Source organism: Dendropsophus ebraccatus, chromosome 14 (genome assembly GCF_027789765.1).
Source record: "Dendropsophus ebraccatus isolate aDenEbr1 chromosome 14, aDenEbr1.pat, whole genome shotgun sequence".
In the NCBI taxonomy this organism is placed as follows: domain Eukaryota; kingdom Metazoa; phylum Chordata; class Amphibia; order Anura; family Hylidae; genus Dendropsophus; species Dendropsophus ebraccatus.
This window is the reverse complement of record NC_091467.1, coordinates 66,690,388-66,702,285: the sequence shown is the minus strand read 5'-3', so window position 1 is coordinate 66,702,285 and position 11,898 is coordinate 66,690,388.

Below are 11,898 nucleotides of genomic sequence, written 5' to 3'. Positions count from 1 at the left end.
GAGGAATGCTGTGCGCCTTTCATATAACGCCGCCTGACTAAATGATATCTCTGAGATTACAGAATCGCTTATCGGCCATTGGATCTACCATCCTGCGGGCCTGGAGTTATCTGCGGACCAAACCGTCATAGTACACTGGGAATGAAGGAGTTAAATGATAATCCTCCCTCAAAATGACCTTGATGGGAATGTACAGGATTAAGAAATAGGTTCTTCAGTTACAAAACAGCGCCACAGCTGTCCACAGGTAGCATGTGGTAATGCAGCTCAGCCCCATTACTTTAGTGGAGCTGAGCTGCAATACCAGACAAAACCTACAGGCAGCGGTGGCGCTGTTTCTAGCAGGAAGTAGATCTTCTTCTCTAAAATCTATGGAAGCCTTGTAAATCCCATAGACATGGGGCGGCTCATACCAGAGTCAGTTAATGGAGGTCATCACACTATTTAACAAGAATAGGCTTAAAATGCTTAAAGGGGCACTCCGGCAAAAACATTTTTCTTTTAAATCAACTGGTTTTATTAAGTTATATACATTTGTAATGTACTTTTATTAAAAAATCTCCAGTCTTCCAGTACTTATCAGCTGCTGTATGTCCTGCAGGAAGTGGTGTATTCTCTCCAGTCTGACACAGAGCTCTCTGCTGCCACCTCTGTCCATGTCAGGAACTGTCCAGAGCAGCAGCAAATCTCCATAGAAAACCCCTCCTGCTCTGGACAGTTCCTGACATGGACAGAGGTGGCAGCAGAGAGCACTGTGTCATACTGGATAAAATACACCACTTCCTGCAGGACATACAGCAGCTGATAAGTAGAGGACTACTCAATTTAAACAAAAGTAAATGCGAAATCTACATAATTTCATGAAACCAGCAGATGATTTAAAAGAAAAATATTTTTACTTTTAAAGAGGTTTTTGTTGTTAGAGGGTAATTCTTAAACTTGTTGCCATATCTCACACTAACTATTATGAGCCTAAGCCCTAAGGGGTCCCATAAAGGGGTACTCCAGACCAAAAAAAATCCCTTCAAATTAACTGGTGTCAGGAAGTTATATAGACTTGTAATTTACTTCTATTTAAATAAGTCAAGTCTTCCAGCACTTATCAGCTGCTGTATGTCCTGCAGGAAGTGGTGTATTCTCTCCAGTCTGACACAGTGCTCTCTGCTGCCACCTCTGTCCATGTCAGGAACTGTGCAGAGCAGGAGAGGTTTTCTATGGGGATTTGCTGCTGCTCTGGACAGTTCCTGACATTGACAGAGGTGGCAGCAGAGAGCAGAGTGAAGAGAATACATCACTACCTACAGAACATACAGCAGATGATTTTAAAAAGGGTATTCCCATCTCCTAGGTATCCCAAACCCTACAAGAATAACTGTGGGAGATGAAAATACCCCTTTAAGTAGCTAAAAGGCAGGATTCTCACCAGTTAAGGTAGGGTGCCAGAGTTATAGAACTGCCCCAGTAATACCCCTAGCAATGTCATGGCGAGATTTCCTTCAGTGGATCCTGCTTCAGACATGTCCATAGGATCCTCCCATTAGTTGTATCATAGAACATAAATGGTTACATTTTAATTCATACAGATTAAATTTCCAGAGAATTTCAGTTTAATTGAGAAGTCGTAATCAGGTCGTTCCCGACATTCGTTTCCATTCACTGAAAATTTTATCTCAAAGCTGCCTGACGTCATGGATCTGCTGGCAGGGAAAATTCTGGGAGCAGCTTAATTTTAATGAAGTGCGGCCCTAATGATGGAGGTGACTAACAAGGAAAGAGACGTTAAAAGGACCAATGGCAGTGACACAGCCATACCGCCACCTGCACTCATAAGTAATACCGCTCAACACACATATGGAGAATCGCTTTACCAGCAGCGAGGTACACAGTGCCAAGTCCTAAATGCTGGATCCCATACAGGTCCAACAAGCAATTACTATATGTTGTAGTTATATCCCTGTATATAGGAGCAGTATTATAGTAGTTATATTCCTGTATATAGGGGCAGTATTATAGTAGTTATATTCTTGTATATAGGAGCAGTATTATAGTAGTAATATTCTTGTATATAGGAGCAGTATTATAGTAGTAATATTCTTGTATATAGGAAAAGTATTATAGTAGTTATATTCCTGTATATAGGAGCAGTATTATAGTAGTTATATTCCTGTATATAGGAGCAGTATTATAGTAGTTATATTCCTGTATATAGGGGGCGGTATTATAGTAGTTATATTCCTGTATATAGGGGCAGTATTATAGTAGTAATATTCCTGTATATAGGAGCAGTATTATAGTAGTTATATTCTTGTATATAGGAGCAGTATTTTAGTAGTTATATTCTTGTATATAGGAGCAGTATTATAGTAGTTATATTCCTGTATATAGGAGCAGTATTATAGTAGTTATAACAGTATGGAGAAAGAGAGTCTCGCACTCACCAACTTCAAAGATGCAGGTGGTTTAATTCAGACACATCGGAGCATATGCAGCAGGGAGAGGGAAGGTGGAATGGCAGGTGCGTTCACGGAGGAGCAACAATGTTTCACGCCCACTGAGGCGCTTCGTCGGGCTAGGAACAGCGTGTACGTGAAGGGGAGGTGCATATATACAAGTGAACAATAAAGTTACAAAAGTATCAATAAAGTTACAAACAAGTTACGGTACAAATAAACATGTGGCAAAACATCAAAGGAGGGTATTGAGGTCGTTCCTCTCATTGAGGCCACAAGGTCCCGTGGCGTCTAAACGTAAAATCCACAAAGTCTCGCGTTTGAGAAGGAGCTTAAGCCTATCCATGCCTGTGGTCGGGGGGTTAACCCTTTCAAGGCCGATGAAGCGGAGTAGCTTTGTGTCACCAGAGTGTGCGGATCGCACGTGTTCTATTAGCCGAGGCACTCCCCTACCCGTGCGCACAGAGTACATATGCTCTTTAAACCTAGTCCAGAGGGGACGTTTGGTTTTACCTACATAGTACCTGTGGCACGGGCAGAGGATGGCATAGATAACGTGCGTGGTCCTGCACGTAATAAAATCCCGGATGAAGCAGTCTCTACCCCCTAAGTTGATGTAGGTGAGACACAACATCTGGGGGCAATATTGGCAAGAGCCACACCGCTTATTGCCTTCCGGCAAACAGCGGTCGAGCCAGTTCCCTGGTCTAGTGGCCTGACCTTCTTTGAGGGCATCTGCTATGGTTCTGTTTTTCCTAAAGGTGATAAGTGGCTTGCGATCCGCTACCGTTTTCAGGTCGCTGTCCTGCTGCAGTAGGAACCAGTGATTTTTTATAATCTTAATCACAGTGTCATTAATGTTACTATTTTGTAAAGCAAATGTAAATCTTTTTGTATCTGCACTGAAGGTTTTTTTGGGGTGACCGCTGGATCTAGAACGGATAAGGGAAGATCTATGGCGGGCATTAGCCTTAGTGAGGGCCTCATCCACTAAAGGTCTGGGGTATCCCCTATCTAGTAGCCGTGATTTCAAAGCTGTAGCCTGTTGCTGAAAGCCCTTCTCGGTATTGTTAATACGTTTAAGGCGCAGCATCTGACTGAACGGTATGGAACTTTTCACTTGAAGGGGATGAGAGCTACTAAAATGGAGGAGTGAATTAGCGGCCGTTTTTTTACGAAATACTGATGTGTGGAGACCCTGAGTCGTGGCCTTAACCAAAACATCTAAAAACTCAAGGGAAACACCACCGAAACAAGAAGTAAAAATCATATTACATGTGTTTTTCTCATTCAAAAAGGTAATGATTATGATGACTAATGATTTTTTGCAAGTCCTGGAGAACACGCACTGGCTCCCTGGCTATTCCCTGGCCTCCGTGGACGTCGAGAGCCTCTACACCCGCATCCCTCATGATGCGGGTGTGGAGGCTGTCGATCGTATCCTCGGTCGCCTAGATAAGTCACCTGTCTTTAGACGTTTTGTTCGGGACTCTTTATTATTTGTACTTGGCAATAATTGTTTCACATACAGGGGAGATTGGTATCGGCAGGAGACCGGCACTGCTATGGGCACGCCGGTCTCCTGCACGTATGCCAATCTCTTCCTGGCACAATTTGAGTTGGATTTCATTTTTGCACCTTGTAATCCCTTTATCACTGATATCGTTTCATTCCACCGTTATGTTGACGATATTTTTGTGATATGGAAGGATACAGCTGCTAAATTTAATGAATTTGTCACCTTTTTGAATGAGAAAAACACATGTAATATGATTTTTACTTCTTGTTTCGGTGGTGTTTCCCTTGAGTTTTTAGATGTTTTGGTTAAGGCCACGACTCAGGGTCTCCACACATCAGTATTTCGTAAAAAAACGGCCGCTAATTCACTCCTCCATTTTAGTAGCTCTCATCCCCTTCAAGTGAAAAGTTCCATACCGTTCAGTCAGATGCTGCGCCTTAAACGTATTAACAATACCGAGAAGGGCTTTCAGCAACAGGCTACAGCTTTGAAATCACGGCTACTAGATAGGGGATACCCCAGACCTTTAGTGGATGAGGCCCTCACTAAGGCTAATGCCCGCCATAGATCTTCCCTTATCCGTTCTAGATCCAGCGGTCACCCCAAAAAAACCTTCAGTGCAGATACAAAAAGATTTACATTTGCTTTACAAAATAGTAACATTAATGACACTGTGATTAAGATTATAAAAAATCACTGGTTCCTACTGCAGCAGGACAGCGACCTGAAAACGGTAGCGGATCGCAAGCCACTTATCACCTTTAGGAAAAACAGAACCATAGCAGATGCCCTCAAAGAAGGTCAGGCCACTAGACCAGGGAACTGGCTCGACCGCTGTTTGCCGGAAGGCAATAAGCGGTGTGGCTCTTGCCAATATTGCCCCCAGATGTTGTGTCTCACCTACATCAACTTAGGGGGTAGAGACTGCTTCATCCGGGATTTTATTACGTGCAGGACCACGCACGTTATCTATGCCATCCTCTGCCCGTGCCACAGGTACTATGTAGGTAAAACCAAACGTCCCCTCTGGACTAGGTTTAAAGAGCATATGTACTCTGTGCGCACGGGTAGGGGAGTGCCTCGGCTAATAGAACACGTGCGATCCGCACACTCTGGTGACACAAAGCTACTCCGCTTCATCGGCCTTGAAAGGGTTAACCCCCCGACCACAGGCATGGATAGGCTTAAGCTCCTTCTCAAACGCGAGACTTTGTGGATTTTACGTTTAGACGCCACGGGACCTTGTGGCCTCAATGAGAGGAACGACCTCAATACCCTCCTTTGATGTTTTGCCACATGTTTATTTGTACCGTAACTTGTTTGTAACTTTATTGATACTTTTGTAACTTTATTGTTCACTTGTATATATGCACCTCCCCTTCACGTACACGCTGTTCCTAGCCCGACGAAGCGCCTCAGTGGGCGTGAAACATTGTTGCTCCTCCGTGAACGCACCTGCCATTCCACCTTCCCTCTCCCTGCTGCATATGCTCCGATGTGTCTGAATTAAACCACCTGCATCTTTGAAGTTGGTGAGTGCGAGACTCTCTTTCTCCATACTGTTATTTGCCCGTCTTTGTTTTGCCTCTGCACCGCAACTCAGTGGTAAGGACACCATCGCTGACAGCTGCGTACCTCCTGTCCTATCTATCCTGATTTAGTGTGCCCCATATCAGCGAGTGCCGGACACCGTTTCTCCCCTCATCACATTATAGTAGTTATATTCTTGTACATGGGGCAGTATTATAGTAGTTATGCGGTTCAGGGAAGAAAAAGGGTGCTGCACCTCACACCTATGGCTGATACTAGTGCCGCTAGGCTAAATAAAAAACACATCAGAATTTTGTGTATGAATTGATCAAGCCATACTGCCCCATGTACCTCGTGCCGGTATCTGATACACATGGGTCCCTACACTAAGTCCACACCGTGCCAGTCAGTGGCCACCAACCCCGCAGGCGTGCACAGTCAGGGAACGGGGGCCATGGGACGGCCCTGCGACCCCCATGCCATGTATATACGGGGCAGTATTATAGTAATTTTATTCCTGTATATAAGGGCAGTATTATAGTAGTATATTCTTGTATATAGGAGCAGTATTATAGTAGTTATATCCCTGTATATAGGAGCAGTATTATAGTAGTTATATTCTTGTATATAGGAGGCAGTATTATAGTAGTTATATTCCTGTATATAGGAGCAGTATTAAAGTAGTTATATTCCTGTATATAGGAGCAGTATTATAGTAGTATATTCTTGTATATAGGAGCAGTATTATAGTAGTTATATCCCTGTATATAGGAGCAGTATTATAGTAGTTATATTCTTGTATATAGGGGCAGTATTATAGTAGTTATATTCCTGTATATAGGAGCAGTATTATAGTAGTTATATTCTTGTATATAGGAGCAGTATTATAGGAGTTATATATGCACAAGCCAAAAAGACAGAAATGACTGCACATCGCACCCATGGCTGACACGAAAGCTTATTCAGCTACATTTAAAACCAACATCAGAAGTTAGTATATAATTTGGCCAAACCATATTGCCTCATGTACCACGTGCAGGTCTTCTGATACACATGAGTCTCTAACCATATATATAGGAGCAGTATTATAGTAGGTATATTCTTGTATATAGGAACAGTATTATAGTAGTTATATTCTTGTATATAGGAGCAGTATTATAGTAGTTATATTCTTGTATATAGGAGCAGTATTATAGTAGTTATATTCCTGTATATAGGAGCAGTATTATAGTAGTTATATTCTTGTATATAGGAGCAGTATTATAGGAGTTATATTCCTGTATATAGGAGGCAGTATTATAGTAGTTATATTCCTGTATATAGGAGCAGTATTATAGTAGGTATATTCTTGTATATAGGTGCAGTATTATAGTAGTTATATTCTTGTACACAGAGAGTATTATATTATGGTGGTAGTATATTACCTCGTATCTTCAGAGAGAAGTACTATATTACTTTTATTATTGGCCTTTTTAATGATCCAGTACTTCTTGTATTCCTGCCGGCCTGCGTCCACCCACCACATCCAGCGCTCATCATCACTGACGTCCAAGTGACAGCTCTACCTTATTAAAGTTTAGAGAACTGTCTATGGAGAAGTGTCGGAGATTCAGCTTGTAGATTAACAACATCACAACACCCTCGGCCGGCTTCTTGGGATTGCGGTCAATTGTTAAGTCATTTCCCATCTAAGTTGCCAGCTGAGCCCGGCCTCTCAGATGTGTCCACGACACCCAGCTATAGGGGAACCTAAGGATGAGGCGATAATGAGGTGGTAAGACGCTAAAAGCCATTTTTACTATTTGTTTTCTGAGTGGATTGAGTTAGAAAAAATGAAGCGTAATTGGATGGAATCAAAGAAGCCAAAAATGTAAATTCTTGGCCGGTAATGTGCGCGGTTCTATTGGCAGAATGTAAAGAGCGGTAATCAGCCATGTCTCTTCCCATTTATCCCTGAATTGTTGAGAAAAGCCAGAGGGAAAAGTGCTGTGAGGAGACCAGATCCACCCGGCCCCGGCCCCGGCAGACGTGAGGTAAATGCTGCAGCCACAGTAGTAGAGAGTGTAAGGGCCGTGTTAGGGTCCGATTCCACTGCCGACGATGTAAACGAGCGCCGATCTGCTAGATTGGCGCTCGTTTACTGGGCCTATTCCACGGCCCGACAATCGTTTAGTGAGGGCTGCAGGGACATCATTACCTATGTCCTTGCAGCCCTTATTTCATACATTACCTGTCCAGGCTGCAGGTCTTCTTCTTCTCCCGGTACCGCGCCGCAGCAGCTTCGGAGCGGGGCTGTCTGAACTGACAGACCGCTCAGCCAATCATTGGCCGCGGCGGTTCTGGACAGTGATTGGCTGAGCGATCGTCAGCTTAGACAAGCTGCTCCGAAGCTGCTGCTGCCGCGCGGGATCTGGAGAAGGAGAAGAAGACCTGCATGTGGACAGGTAATGTATGATGTTTTGAAATCGTCCGCCATGCACCGCTTTTACACGTAGCGATAATCGGCCGAATTGGGTCGATTTGGCCGATTATCGCTCAGTGGAATAGGCCCCTAATGGTGCGTTTATACAGACAGATTTATCTGACAGATCTTTGAAGCCCAAACCAGGAACAGACTATAAACAGGGATCAGGTCATAAAGGAAAGACTGGGATCTATCCTCTTTTCAAATCCATTCCTGGCTTTGGCTTCCAAAATCTGTCAGATAAATCTGTCTGTGTAAACGCAGCATTAGACTGCCTGATCACTATAGTAAATGAGCAGTGATCTTCCAGATCAGTGCTCGTTTACTGAGCCTATTACACAGCTCCATAATTGTGCAGCTAGGGCTATATATATATATTGTTAGTGATGTCTGTGCAGCCCTTGATTTAAAGGGGTTTTTCACCAATGTTTTTCTTTAAAAATCAACTGGTCCCAGCAAATGCCAGAGATTTAAAAAAATCTCCAGTCTTCCAGTACTTATCAGCTTCTGTATGTCTTGCAGGAAGTGGTGTATTCTTTCCAGTCTGACACAGTGCTCTCTGCTGCCACCTCTGTCCATGTCAGGAACTGTCCAGAGCAGGAGAGGTTTTCTATGGGGATTTGCTGCTGCTCTGGACAGTTCCTGACATGGACTGAGGTGGCAGCAGAGAGCACTGTGTCAGACTGGAAAGAATACACCACATCCTGCAGGACATACAGCAGCTGATAAGTACTGTAAGACTGTAGTTTTTAAATAGAAGTTAAATACAAATCTATATCTTTTCAAAAACTGTGGGTTTGAGAGAAACACATTTTCACTGGAGTACCCCTTTAAGCTATAAGCATACCATAGGGTATTCATGTTACTCATTTTATTGCACTCTGTGTAATGGAATAGGCCAGCACATTGCACTTCTGGTAGTAGACAAGGTTTCTCTTTTAACTAGAACAACCCTCTGGCTGCCAAGCTAAGCCCCTGAGCCGCCGCATAGCTCTGCACCACCGGCCGGTCTCCCCAGTGCACTAAAGGGCCAAAGCCACCAGATCCATTTAGGGCCGCTCCGCCCCTTTAAAACAACCTCCAATGGCAGCAGACATGCCGAAGAGGAGAAAGGAGGGGAGGCCCAGAATGGAGAGAAGGCCGCTCCAGAGTTTTGGGAGGAGAGAGATACTGCTGGGGAGTGCTGTGAGAGGTGAGTATACTTTGATTATTTTGTTTTTCACATTGGAGCTGCCCAGAAAAGGGGCCTATTCTACATGGGGGCTACACAGAGGGGGTTATTCTATATAGAGGCATGCTACACATAGGGGAGTATTCTATATAGAGGCATGCTACACATAGGGGAGTATTCTATATAGAGGGATGCTACACATGTGGCGTGGTACTACCGGTCACACACTGAGGTGGTACCCGTGACGCCACTTCTATGGTGGTTGGTAGTGCAGTACAGTTCTGCCAGTGCTAATTCAGCGCACAGAGTGGTACAGAGTGGTACACCTGCTTTTTTGTTGGCTGGCTGTACTGTTCCCCAGTGGTCGGTGACCTGCTGAATTGTTATGAGTCCCTTGGGCTCTTGTCACAGTGGTCCGGAGTGGGGAAATGACCCACCCAGACTGTCAGTACCGCCACCTACAGAAAGGGGAAGATGACCCAATGACTATGTAGCCGATGTGTATAGGTGGTGGTGCAATGATGACCGAGTCCCAATAGAATAAATAAAAATGGCTTTACTAACAATCTCTAAGGATACAGGATAACAAGGCAATAGATAACTTCTGTTAGGTACAGACTTGTGTTCACTGGATCTGAGCTCAGAGATACTTTAAGTGCTGAGGTAGAATTGCAGTGTTGGTTTAGCTTAGTGTTGAGCAGTGAAGATAAGTGGAGAGGAGTTTGTCGTGAGGGCCCCAAACCCAGGCTAGAAGTGTGCTCTGCCAGAACTTTAGAAGAATACTTGAAAGAAGAGTACTTGAGAGAAATATTTGTGCCCGTTTTTTGACTATGATGTCACTGAACCACCTTCTGCCCTGCAGTGTCGGGGTACCCGTCCTATCAGGGTGACACAAGCCCCAGTCTTGGTTACCTGACAGTAGCTAAGTGTCCGAAATTATCCGGTGTCACCTGTGCTGCGAGATAGAGTATGTAGACCTTTGTTACTGTACCTTTGCTCTATCTGGGTCAGTTCCTCTTTCCTAGTATACTGCCCTGCACTGTTTAGAGAGGTTCATGGCGTGGGCTGGGATGACCTCTTACTTGTCCTCCTTTAGGGGTCTAACACTGCATAGTGACTTGAGTAGGTAAGACTGAGTGTCTCTGGTTTCTCCATACACTAGATCACACACACTGGTTTGGATTGTCCCAGACAGGCTAACTTCAGCAGGGATGCCTGTTCTGTGTGCATCCTCCTCCCCATAGAATCAGAGGGAAACTGACTCTACCATTCCTCCCACCAAGTGACTACTTCCTACCAGGGTATGTAAGAGCCCCTGTGAGTGGTGGAGAAGAGAGTGTGCAAATAGGGAAGTATAGAGATAGACAGAAGGGAAAAGCAAATTTCCATTGGACCACAAGATCACACAATACAAGAAAATAGTAACCTTGTTTTAACTACAGCTGTACAACATATATTCAAGTGCAGTGTCCCAGAACATGCAGACTACTACTCCTATTGTGCTCATTTCTATTGCTGTGTCAATGCCTGTTCTGGTAATTGTTTGCACTGCAACTGCTGCTGGTTTTCCCCTGGTATTCTCTGGTTATGTGTATTCTCATGTGTATTCTTATATATTCCTGTGTATTATTACATTGTACAGTGGTATGCAAGGCTGTTGATCACGTGACCGTGCCAGTGCCCTGTAACCATGGTTCCTCCAATGGCCGACTAGCTCTGGCCAGGGGCAACCATGTGACCTCCCACTTCCTGCTAACAAGTGAGTCTTCCCCCTGCTTCCAAGCAAGGAGGATGTGTGTCGTCTCTCTCCTACCTCACAGGAGTTGGACATGTCGCAGCTCCCACTTCACCACTAGAAGTGTGGATCAGGTGCTCTGCTGTATTCAAGTCTTCGGCTGTATCTTCCTGCTCAAGTGTCCGGAGTTCCTTCTCTCATCTGGGTGTCATTCCGTTATCTCTCATCCTCGTTTCAAGTATTCACAGCAAGTATTATTCTCAAGCTAATCCACCCAGCAACGCTACTTTCTCTCATACTCCTACTCCCATCATCCGGCACGTGTTCTCCCAGCCTATGCAGCATCACTCCTGCCTTGTTTGTCAAAGCCTGCTATATACCCGGTTGCCTCCGGACAGAACTGTTGCTACTAGTTACCTCATCTATAATAAAACCGCTGTTACTGAACCCTGGCATTGGTGTCCACTAACTGGTGCCCTGACTAAGTGCAGCGAGGAATCGCATGCCCATCATCACCCGCAGATTCCACAGACCGGCCCTACAGCTGTGCCGCCCTCAGGCCTATACCGTGACAAGTATAACCCCTGCAGCTGCCCCGGTTATTGCCCGCTCATAACAACAGCACTGCGGAAGTGGCCCCCAGGGGCCAGGGCATCGCACAAGCTCACATACAAAATACTGACACCTGGTGGCAAAACCAACAAATATCTTCATCACCACCTTACTTTTGAGTGAAAATGCTTTTGCGACAGGTGCCATACAAGGAACACCAGTGGTGGGACACCACCCAGGGGTTTTCTATATAGGGGGATGCTACACAGAGAAGAGCCTTCTATATAAGGGGATGCTACACAGAGGAGGGCATTCTATATAGAGGGATGCTACACAGAGGGGGGCATTCTATATAGAGGGATGCTACACAGAGGGGGCTATTCTATATAAGGGGATGCTACACAGAGGGGGGCATTCTATATAGAGGGATGCTACACAGAGGGGGCTATTCTATATAGAGGGATGCTACACAGAGGG